The sequence below is a fragment of the Crinia signifera genome, chromosome 5 (genome assembly GCF_055691185.1).
Source record: "Crinia signifera chromosome 5, ASM5569118v1, whole genome shotgun sequence".
NCBI classification, from domain to species: Eukaryota; Metazoa; Chordata; class Amphibia; order Anura; family Myobatrachidae; genus Crinia; species Crinia signifera.
The window spans coordinates 214,315,997-214,328,171 of NC_139221.1; positions in this window are offsets into that span (position 1 = coordinate 214,315,997).

Here is a 12,175-nt window from a genome sequence, read left to right on the forward strand (position 1 = left end):
ACCGCCTCGCACCGACGCTGTCCCCCGCAGCGTCCCCAGCGTCCCCAGTCCCCGGCTCTTTGCCGCCTGTGTCCCCCGCAGCGTCCCCAGCCCTCCCTGCTCCCTCTACCGCCTCGCACAGACGCTGTCCCCCGCAGCGTCCCCAGCAGCGGGGGACACAGACGTGTCCCCCGCAGCGTCCCCAGCCCCCCCTGCTGCCTCTACCGCCTCGCACCGACGCTGTCCCCCGCAGCGTCCCCAGCAGCGGGGGACACAGACGTGTCCTCCGCCCCCCTGCTCCCACCAGCTCCCACCTCTGTAGCCCCCCCCCCCGCCCCCAGTGCTCCCCGGGTTTTTTACATGTGATAAATCGAGACGATTTATCACATGTAAAAAATGGCACATCAGGTGCCAATCTAATCAAGCTCCCCCGGGGAGCAGCCGGGGAAGCTCAGGGGGAAGTCGGGGGCGACTTGTCCTAAGGACAAGTCGCCCTAGTGTATGGGGGCCTTAAGTTTCTCCTTGTAATCAGAACCAGATCATTGCTGAAGCCATGCTGTTACAGAGATGAAGTTCCTCTGATTTGGTATTGATACTAATCCTGCCATCCTTATCCTACTATACAGATTTCCTAACATCCTGTTTCCATAGCACTTATTAGTTACCAACTGATGCAATCTTGAGATTCCCGTATACTATCACTGCCACAATCCTGGCTAAGGGTCTGATTCAGCTTTAATAGCAAATGTAAAAAAAAAAAACCTGCAAATGGGCAAAATCACTGCAGGGGGCAGATATAACGTGCAGAGTTTAGATTTGGGTGGGATGTGTTTATGAAATCTAAATTGCAGTGTAAAAATAAAACTGTCTAACATCTGTAGTCCATGGGCTACATTCAAGAGCAGCCAGTATTTACCGTGCTAGAGAAACATTGTCAATGTATTTGCTCCCCTGGCATAGCAACATGGGCCCTTATTCAGATCTGAGCTCAGTACAAATGTGTTCGGAAAATGGGCAAAACCATGTGCACTGCAGGTGGGGCAGATGTAACATGTGCAGAGAGAGTTAAATATGGGCGGGGTGTGCTGAAACTGAAATCTAAATTGCCGTGTAAAAATAATGCAGCCAGTATTTACCCTGCACAGAAATAAAATAACTCACCCAAATCTAACTCTCTCTGCACATGTTACATCTGCCCCACCTGCAGTGCACATGGTTTTGCCCATTTTCCGAACACATTTGTACTGAGCTCAGATCTGAATAAGGGCCATGGTTTGTTCCAGATACAAAATTGCTTGCTTTTTTGTATTGCTTTACTGAATCTGTCCCTAAATTCATTTTATTTTGGGATTTACTTCTGCCATCTGTCCTGCACCTCAGGAGTTTTCAGCTTGATGGGTTTACCTATTTACCTACTTTTATTTTCAGTCCAAAGAGGCGACGCAAGGGGGGGGGGGGGTGCTATGACAAGGCTGACATCACTTGGCCTACCCCATAGCATAAAACTCAGTGATTCACGGGCCACAGAGAGGGGGCAGGGCTTAAATGCCGTAAAATGGGCAGACTTGCCCACATTCCCGGGGGGCCTGGAGGTGGACCCAATTTTTGGAAGCCTCCCGGTCGTTCCGGGAGGGTAGGCAAGCCTGCTGTAGAGTCCAGTAGCTGGTGGTCTGTTCTGCATACAAGATGCAGTCTGTGCTGCTAGCTGATGGTTAGCTCCAGGCTGTTCCTTCACAGCGATTTCAGCATAATGTGGATGACTCCAGGGTTAAATTTACTAAAGTGTCTAAAAATTAAAGGAGGTGATGTTGCCATAGCAACCAATCAAATTCTGTCTATCATTTTCTAGGATGCAATATAGAAATAATAGACAAATTATGACTGGTTCTATGGGCAACATCACCGCCTTTCAGTTTTAGAAGCTTTAGTACATTTACATCTAAGGAGCTTATTCAGATCCATTCGGTCCTCCGTGCATTCGCACAGAGGACCGATGTTGAGTGTATGCGCATGTGCAAGCATGTTTCTGCGCACGTGCAGATGCAGGGTGCATGCACCCATGGCAAACTTTTGGATCGCTGGGTGCACGCACCCTACACAGTGGGCAGGAGCCGGAAAAGGGCGGGGGGATCCGGCCAACCCCATTAGCATATGGGAATGCCCAGAGTTTCATGGGCATTCCCATGAGAACGCTGGCCGTTCTCAGGCTAATGAGGCCGTGATGGACATGCGGGGGGGCGGGCAGCTGACATCACCAGATGCCAGCTGCCCACTCTGTCCTCGCACAGGGTGCCCGCAGTTCAGAGTCACTATATACAGTAGGTGTCTCTGAACTGCGAGCACTGGAGAAATCATTCATGCCAAGATTGACTATATAGTCCATATCGGTAGAAAACATAGTAAGCACCTCCGTGGTGTTTGTATTGCAGAAAAAATAGCCTGTGAAGGCAGCATAATTTTGACTACAAAGCATAAAATCTATATTAAGTATAGACTGTGCTAAGTGCCGCATTTGGGAAGCTGTGACCGTGGGTTCGAGGCCCACTTCCAGCTAGTAGCAGCGCTGACAGTGCGCGGGTGCCAGACTGTATAAGCATAATCAATGCACGTCCATCATTTGTGCACCGCCGCACACTGTCAGCACCGCTGATAACAGAGAAAGGGGATGCCTATCCGCACAGGACCATCATTGAGTTTGAGGAATATAAGGACCCCCCTGAATTATGGTCGATAAGGTGTCAACCTATAAGTCAGCTCGTTGGGAGGTGTGCTACCACTGGACAACTAACGGATAGTCTGGCAAAAGAGAAGAAAGAAAAGGATGTCCTTGATGGGTGCACCTGAATGGTCTTGGTTAAAATGTAACCTTTAATAGTTTTATTAAAACTTAGCGAAAATATGACAAACACAATTGTAACATCAAAATTGTGAATACAAGGGAAGGATAGGTGTGTTTATTAAAAACGGTGGCTCACTCTTGCGCACAAATGTTCAATAAATTATTGTGTTTCACATGTTATTTTTATGTCGACACACGTATGTCAATTAAACGTCAATATATGTTGTATCACGGTGCCCTTGCTAATTATCAAAGTGTCATACCATCTGCGGTACTCACGGGGGATATCCCAGTGAGAGGTTACTGATTAGCTTATATCACCAGAGAGAAGGGGAGAATTCACTCTCTTTCTTACCCAATCTGGAGAAAGATACTGTTGGTGCAGAGTAACAGTAAAGGCAGTAGTTGCTAATGACGTGAACTTCTTATAATTTGATCAGAATATTATAGCCGGTGAGTGTGACCCGAATGGTAACGGGCGACACCCTGTCAACTCTCACACGCTAAACACACATCATATGTTAAATATGTGTGACTGTAATGAGTTGGGGTGCATGTGTCAAGATTGCCCCTGTGTCGATATACTTAGGAGCTCTATGGCTCTATGTGATGATCTGCTATATGTCGCACAGTCTCAGTTCTATGGTTTAGCTCAAAATCGCAGATTTTGAGCTAAAATAGCTTATTTTTTTTAAAAAAAGCTACATCACGCTATTGATAGCCTTGTATAGAAAATAATGTATATATTTATAAGAATTTCAATGTAGGAGGTTAGCACTCTAATGAGCCCAAATCTTAGGGGCAGACTTGAATAAAAAAAAGTTTCGTAAATCCGGTGCCTTCCAATAGGAGGAGATGCAGTTGTATCCCTCGGTAGTATCACATGTGGGGGGGGGCGGCGGCACTTAGAAATAAGGAGACGAACAGCAGGTTTGAACCAACGTTTCAAAACCCTTAGGTTTTTTAATCAAGGTGCACCTTGATAAAAAAAACTAAGGGTTTTGAAATGTTGGTTCAAACCTGCTGTTCGTCTCCTTATTTCTGAGTGCCGCTGCCCCCCCCCCCCCCCCCCACATATATTTATAAGAATGTATCTCAAATGGATCTTTCTTAATTTTTCTCTGTAAAATTCTTCTCTGTATTATTTTCCAGATGGACGTGTTGCCATGACAACGTAATCGTTCATATATACAAACCAATATGGATTTCCGCTGTGTGCGGTTCAAAAGCCGGAAACACAAAGACGCGATTCCCAGCTTGATCCTGCCAGGCTTCAGTAGTTGTGGTCCAGCAACCGAAAGCAGCCAGAGGAATGAGGAAAGGCGTCAGGGGGTCACACGGCTTCACACGGACGGCGTTCTGTAGTATTGAACCCGTCGGGCTTCCATAGCTGTGGTCCAGAAGCCGGAAGCGGCGGTAATAAACACAGATTACACCCCAATTCTTGTAAACGGCCTAAAAACCTTCAAATGGATAATCGCTCTAGATTGGGAAGCGAGGGGTGGACACACACCTCCCGTATGGACTTTAAAAACTTTTTCATCCTTATACTTTCCCATATACATGAGTCTTCTCCAGTAACCGAAAATGCCAACAGGGTTGTCATGGCAACCGTTCATACCGGAACTAATACTGTATGTAGATAACTGGAAAAACTGTTATAAAAGATCAAACGGATGTTTTAGCTTACAAATAGAAGTAGAAAAGATAATCTCATTATATTTGCATGACAAAATATGTATTGTGATATGCAGAAAGTGTGCATTATATGTTAAGTGTGACATCACTTCCTGCTTGGGTTAACAGGCTGCTCAGGGTATAAAGGGATGGCCTCTCACTCTCCACAAGCATGTCTCGAAAAAGGTGTTTGAAACACCGAAACGCGTCGACAGCCAGTGTGGAGTGTGAGCAGCCATCACCCCTATTGGATGTATGTATTTCTTACGGTATTTCTTATGGAATTTGTTGAGACCTGGTGTGGTCTTTGTACTGTATTTTTCATGTTATACCTGGTATCTTACTGTCATGGGGACAGAGGATTTTTAATCATATTGTTGGAATAAAATTAATGTAATAGGGTGAGAGTTTCAGAAACTGAGAGATTTTGGGAAAGTCTTCCCCTTTTTTTAAAGCAGCAATCAATTACACTGCAGAACCAGGTTGATTTTGCCATGTAATTGATTGCTGCTTTAAAAAACATGGAAAAACTCTCCCAAAATCTTTCACTTTAAGAAACTCTCACCCTATTACATTTGGCCCACTATATTTTTAAATAATTTGTGAAAGAAGAATTCTTCTAAGTGAGCAATTCCCTTCTTCACTTATATCTCCTTTGTATATACATTGGCTATATTGGTGGGAGAGGAGAAATTATTGTGAGAGCATAGGGCCAAGAAAACGCTATGTGAACACAAAGACTTACCTAATCATAAGTCTGGTATGCAAATCTACTCAATACTTCTAGATACATCAATCTGCGGGTATACTGCACTTTCCTGTGTGCACGGTGAAGGATTTTGGTTTTTGCACAAAAGATACCTTTATACACTTTAAAAAGCACTACACAGTGAGTTCTGGTACGCTCCCTGTACATCATTTTCTTTGGGATGAACACCTGTAGTTCACTCATATACAGTGTTTAAAACAATTCTACACATTGTTCATCTTTTTCACTTTTTATATTACCACTGGATGGAGAGACTTGGGCCTTCTAAATACCAGAAGACACAAGGGAAAGAACGCGCTACGGGCTTATACACCATCGAAATTACCGTGAATGGGGTACCCCCATCCATTTGAAAATCTAATATGTCACTACTATACTAAGTTTCTTCACACATTAAAAAACCTTTATATGTGTACCTCCACCTTTAATTGGTGAGATCTTTCCGAGGGAGCAAATGTTTTAGACCTGAGGGAGGAAAGAAACGAATCTACACATATATTTTCTTATATTTAATTTTTTTATGTAGATACCGACGCTTGACACACCATCCCAACCATCTGCGCCTTAGAAGTCCAGAACCCCAATTTTGTTGTGTTGTATGGCATTGCTTTTGGGTGTTGGGTTGTTTTGCACTGTGGGGCCTAATTTCAATTAGGGGTGGTCTTATGTGGCATTATACTTTTCATGAGGGATAGGCCATAATTGTAGAGCTTGCATGCACGGGGGTGCCGAATGCCCTAGCACCCACCCTGGCTGTGACATATTGAGAGGGGGGGGGGGGGTGTGACAAGGGAAATTGAGTTCCACCATCTCTCTCGGACAACTTTAAGCACTGTTTGCGGGTCAACCAGAATAACCTCCATAATCTGAACATTCCTGACAGCCGTTGTTATATGTATTGATGGAGCCTCTCTACAGAGCAACTGCATAAGGAGGATTTGGCAGCAAAATGGAAGATGCTATACTGTATATATTATGTGCATTCTATAAATTAAAAGTAGGGAAATTTGTAGTAGAGAAGGATTTGTGGGTGCAACAAACTGGTTTCAGGTTTAGATTTATTGGGCTTTCAAGGTTTAAAGGCTATCTAGGTTAGGTATGTTTACCTTAGAAAAGAGGCATCTAAGAGGAGATATGATTAATACTGTATATGCAAATGCATAAACATAAATGGTCAATTCAGGGATCTATCAGGAGGTCTGTTCAGCAATAGGACTGTACACAGGACACACGGTCACCCCCTACGGTTACAGGTGAGTAAGTTTCTCACCAAGCGAAGGAATGGATTATTTACAGTAAGGGCAGTTAACATATGGAATGCTCTGCCAGAGAAGGTTGTGATGGCATACTCAATTGATACATTTAAAAAAGGGGTTAGACAAATTTTCAGCAGAAAAATAAAGTATCCAGGGTTCTAACCATTAATTATAAGGTACTATAGTGAACACGCATTTTAGGTCATTGGGGATTCTGGTTTATAACAGATAGGTAGTAACCTTATCCGGGTCATTTACAAATATAAGCTGTGCACGCAGGAGATCAAATATACAGTATGTTGAACTTGATGGACTTTTGTCTTTTTTAACCTCATCAACTACTGTATGTATGTTACTATGTTAAGACAGAACAACTGTTCCTCATCCGTAAAATCAGTTAAAGAACAAAATGGACTTTTTGTGTTGCAAACCCATTAGAATAAACAAATACAGATTCATATTCATAAGTACGCAGAACATAAGTCATTTGTAAACTTTGTACTCAACAAAATGGAACATTATTGAGTGCACAATGACATCACATCATACCAAACCCTTGCAGCACTTACTCAGATTTCCTGTGATGACAAGCTTAAAAACTTAATTTCTCCCTGTGTATACACTGTAAAACAAAGGTATTCATACTTCATGGCAAATAATGTAATTTTATGCAGGTATGATTAATATTAAAGATGTAGTATACAGCCTTTTGCACAGCCTTTTTTTTATAGTAGTACTAATGTCACCTTTTAATTTTATTCTCCAATCACTACAGACAACAATCTTGAAATATTATTCGTATTTGAAACTTGACATGACCCTGGCTAGTACACTACGGAACTTTATGGGTCTATTCACAGTCCTTCTGTAGCATGCATTTATCCTTTGAAATATAATATAAGATGAAAAGAAGTGAAATCATGGTAAAAGGTTGTACAATTGAGCTGACTGAACTGAAATATGAAAGCTCAGGTAGCATATAAACTTTGAAAGGAGCGCTGAAAGAAACGGTACGTAAAAAAAAAACATAGAATTGAGTGGAATAGGGCATTAAATATCTGATTTTTCACTTCTGTTTTATACTTTTTAAATGCTAGATTTTTATTTTATATATATATATATATATATATATATATATATATATATATATATATATATATATATTAAGTAAATCAGAGCTTAAAGTGGTTCTGGAGAGGTGGTGGAACTCTGTTCGCATAACACCGACGCCCCCCCCCCCCTCCATTGGTCAGAGCCTAGACCAGAGCCATGGAATTTGTGCCCTACAACCCATAAAGGGGATGCGGTCATTTGGTCTACTGCATTATGGTCGACAGTCATTAGGTCGAATCCATTAGGTCGACATGCTAAAAGGTCGACATGACTCTAGGTCGACATGGGAAAAGGTCGACATGATTCTAGTTCGAAAGGTCATTAGTTCGACAGGTCATTAGTTCGACAAGGTCATTAGTTCGACATTGTCTATGTCGACATTCACAAGGTCGACATGGAGTTTTTCACTGTTTTTTGAGCCAACATGTGCCGACAGGCGGTATTTCATGCCCTACCATCCACTAGGGCGTGGTGGGAGAATAAAATAGTGTGCCGAGCGTAGCGAGGCACCGTGCCCGACGCATAGCGAGTGCAGCGAGCGATGCGAGGGGATGCAGTGCACTTTAAACTGTGTCCATGTCGACTGTGTTGACATTCAGGTAAAAAAACAGTGAAAAACCCCATGTCGACCTTGTGAATGTCGACATAGACAATGTCGAACTAATGACCTTGTCGAACTAATGACCTGTCGAACTAATGACCTTTCGACCTAGAATCATGTCGACCTTTTCCCATGTCGACCTAGAGTCATGTCGACCTTTTAGCATGTCGACCTAATGGATTCGACCTAATGACTTTCGACCATAATGCAATAGACCAAATGATCCCAACCCCCATAAAGGAATAATGGTCCCACAACACATGGTAGCACAATCGTATACACATTACAACTGCATGTGTTGCCCTTGATTCATATTAAATAGCACAGTAATGCCCCACTCACTTTAACCTCTGATCCTGATGAATGTTATCATTAAACCGAAACATTGATTCACCTGATACCTGCGAAGATCTGTTTTTAAAGAGTGCCGCCTTCTACTTCTAAATGATATATATATATATTTTTTTTCCCATTTATTTGTCTGGCACTCCCATTGAATATGTACTTGTATGTGTTTAATGTCTATAGCGTTTTCGGATTGCCCCATCTTCAGGACACACTAGTACAGCAAACATACTTACAAACTATGGGACCCTTCACGCACGGACAGAAGACGGAGCAGTGTGACGGGTCCTATGGTTTGTATGTCACTATTGAAGTATGTTTTGAGCACCATTTGCTGTACTTGTGTGTCCTGAAGAGGGGTGCAAGCCCGAAATGCCTTACACATTAAATACAGTTTCTGAATTTATAACATTAAGCCCCGGAATGACACTCATCATTTGACCTACTATACATATATATATATATATATATATATATATATATACATTTATAATGCACTCACGCTTTGGTGTCCAGCTTTTTGGGGTGCTCCACAGATGCCTCTCAGGTAGAATCCTCCAACCGTGGGTTTAAAGTCCAATTTTGGTAATGAGGGCATTCACCAGTCTTTTTCAGCAAATGGCAAATCTTTTTTATTCAAATACCATGCCTATTTGCATAAAAAGATTTGTATTATCCAACCAGCTCCTATTTTTTAAACACAGCACATGACAATTAGGAGCTGATTAGCTGGTACTTTATTGCTCTCCACTATTTTTCTCTCTAAGGGCAATATTCAATTGATGCCGGATCCATTTTGCCAGAATAGATCCGGCATCCATTATTCAATTCATCGGCCAAATCCGGATGTCGGATTTGGCCGATGATTGACACTCACCCAGCCGGCGCTCGGATCGGGTGAGCGCGGCAGCGGGAGACCGCGGGAGACGGCGGGGACAGCGGGAGACAGCGAGAACCAGAGAGGGAGCCTGGATGGAGCGGGGTGATCTGCTCTCACCCGGCTCGACGGTGGGTATGTACGGGATGGTGCTGGAGGGTGTGGGCGGCAGTGTGAGGGTGTGGGCTGCGGCGGACAGGAGGACGGCACTGTGTAAGCTGCTGCTGCTCACCCGGCGCTGTCCTCCCTGCCTCAATCCGACATTTTGTTATGCTGGATTGAGAATGACGGAAACACAGCAGTTTTGGCTGTGTTTCCATCAAAAGCAGGTGAATTAGCGGCTCTTCCGTCAATCCACCTGCTTTTCAGCTTGTCAAAAAATTTCGACATGCCGTGGAAAAAAAGCTGAGATTGAATAGATCGGAACCCCTTCCGATGTATTTATGTCGAACAAGATGGCAGTTTTGACACTGATTGAATATACCCCTAAGACTTAACGGACATACACAAGGGGCGATTTCAGCCCCATTTCTAAGCGATCTTACTAGATCTCTTAGAAATAGAGCACAGATTGCTCTGTGTGTATGACCCCCGGTCATGCATGCAGTCAAAATCTAGTCATCGCCCTGTTCTCTGCATTGAGAACAATGACAGTGACAGATCGCTCAGCACACATCACTGGTGCTTAACTACATCCTTTAGTACATCTCCCACAATGAATCCTCTTATGGAATTACAGAGAATGGTAGCATGATTAATATTTTGTTGGAAACTGAATGGCAACATGGAATTTTTAAGTGCCTAAAGATTGATAGTGATAAATAAAATTGCATAACAGTAATGTAATTAATCTCGCATGAAGCATTGGTTGATGGACATATGCCAACTAATATCTTCAGATCACAAGGAACCGAGTCAAACCCAGTGGTGTTGGTTTCCAAATGTTATTTTATACTATTTAGAGTGCTTAGCACCAGTACAATGCTGCCCAGTGTGGAAATAGAACTTAATGGGCAGACATTTATGAGGTAAAGGGATTTTTGCATGTGACCTTGTATGTAGAATGTTCGACATTCAACTGGAAAAGCAAAACTTCAGTTCCTGATAGAAAAAAACATTTGTAATTGCCAAGAAGTAAGGAATGTGCTCTCTGCTGATAAGAATCTTAAATGAGTCCCACAGTGTTCTGTACATGTACAAAGCGCTCTTACCTTTATTTTCTTATGCTTATCTTGCAGTATAAATGCCTGTGTGAGTCCCTTCCTTGTGGAAAAACGTGTGCAACTATTAATGGTGAATCTACAGTATACTAGTGTACACTAAATATTCTCCAGGGACCAGGGCAGCCATCAGGGGGGGACAGACTAGGGGGGCTCCAGTCCTGGACCCAAACAGAAAGGGGGCCAGGGACTGGAGTTCATAAAGTGTATTTTGACAAAGTTCATATTTCCTGTGAAGCAATGTAGAGGTTGAGTAGTGCGGCCATTGCTGCAGACACAGGTCTCACCAGGCATTCCTGGTGTTTGGGAAAGGGAAGGGGGGTCCTGCCTATTCTGTCTAGGGGTGTGCAGCGGGAACATTCATGTTTCCTGTTTTGGGTCTGTATCTCCGGTCGTGTATTGGGATGGATCTGTTCCAATACACCACCCTTCCGTATTTTGTGTTTTATTTAAGCAAACCACATCAGTAGCATCCTACTTGTCAACTTCCTCCTCAGCGCCAGCTACATCAATATCCTCCTCCTGGTGTACTTCAACAGTGACACCTTCAATATCAATATCAGCAACTGCACTGTGGGTACTCCTTCCAGCATACAGGACCAGATGCACTAAGCTTCAAAAGTGATAAAATGGAGAGTGATAAACAACCAACCAATCAGCTCCTGCCTGACATTTTTCAAACACAGTCTGTGACAAAGCAGTTAGGAGCTGATTGGCTGGTGGTTTATCACTCTACATATTATCACTTTTGAAGCTTAGCACATCTGGCCTAAAGCATGCAAATGGTAGAAGGAGCTATCTCTTCCCTTACAGTGATGGGAAGGTCAGGCATCGCAACCACCAGCACACTTGGACTCTCCTTGGGGATTTGTGATATCATGTTATTAGAAGGCACAGTTGTTTGCTTGTTGGCATATTGCCAAGCTTACGTTTCTCCTCAGTGATTTACTTTTTTTTTTCTTTTTGTTACTGAACTTTTGGGATTTTACATGCCCTCTACGATGACATTGGGCATCTCAGGCGACGCTAATGGCATTTCATCCTCTATGTCACAACTAGTGGCAAAAATGGCTGAATTCACACGTTTTCCCGAATTGCCAACTTAATGAGATTCGAATTGCGGTAAAATCGCACTTTTTGCTGCAAAATCGCACATTCTGAAGTGGCGATTTTTCAGTTCTCATCCAGATGTTTTCCCATTAAAAAGTATACAAATTGACAATTTAATGACAATTTAATGGGATGCGAATTTGTGAAACATTACTAAAAATCGTCGCACAAACAGACCAGGTTGTGATGGGCGATTTTGACAGAACCATGCACAGATTAGTGCGATCTGTGCATGGTTCTTTCTAAAAAAAATGTGTAAAAAAAGGCTCAAGGGCCAGTCCTGGTTCCCGAAATACAGGGGACAAAACGAGTAAGGATCCCCCGTATTTCAAGAATCAGCACTGGGCCCAGCCAGCCAGCAGGATAATGCCACAGCCTGGGGGAGACTT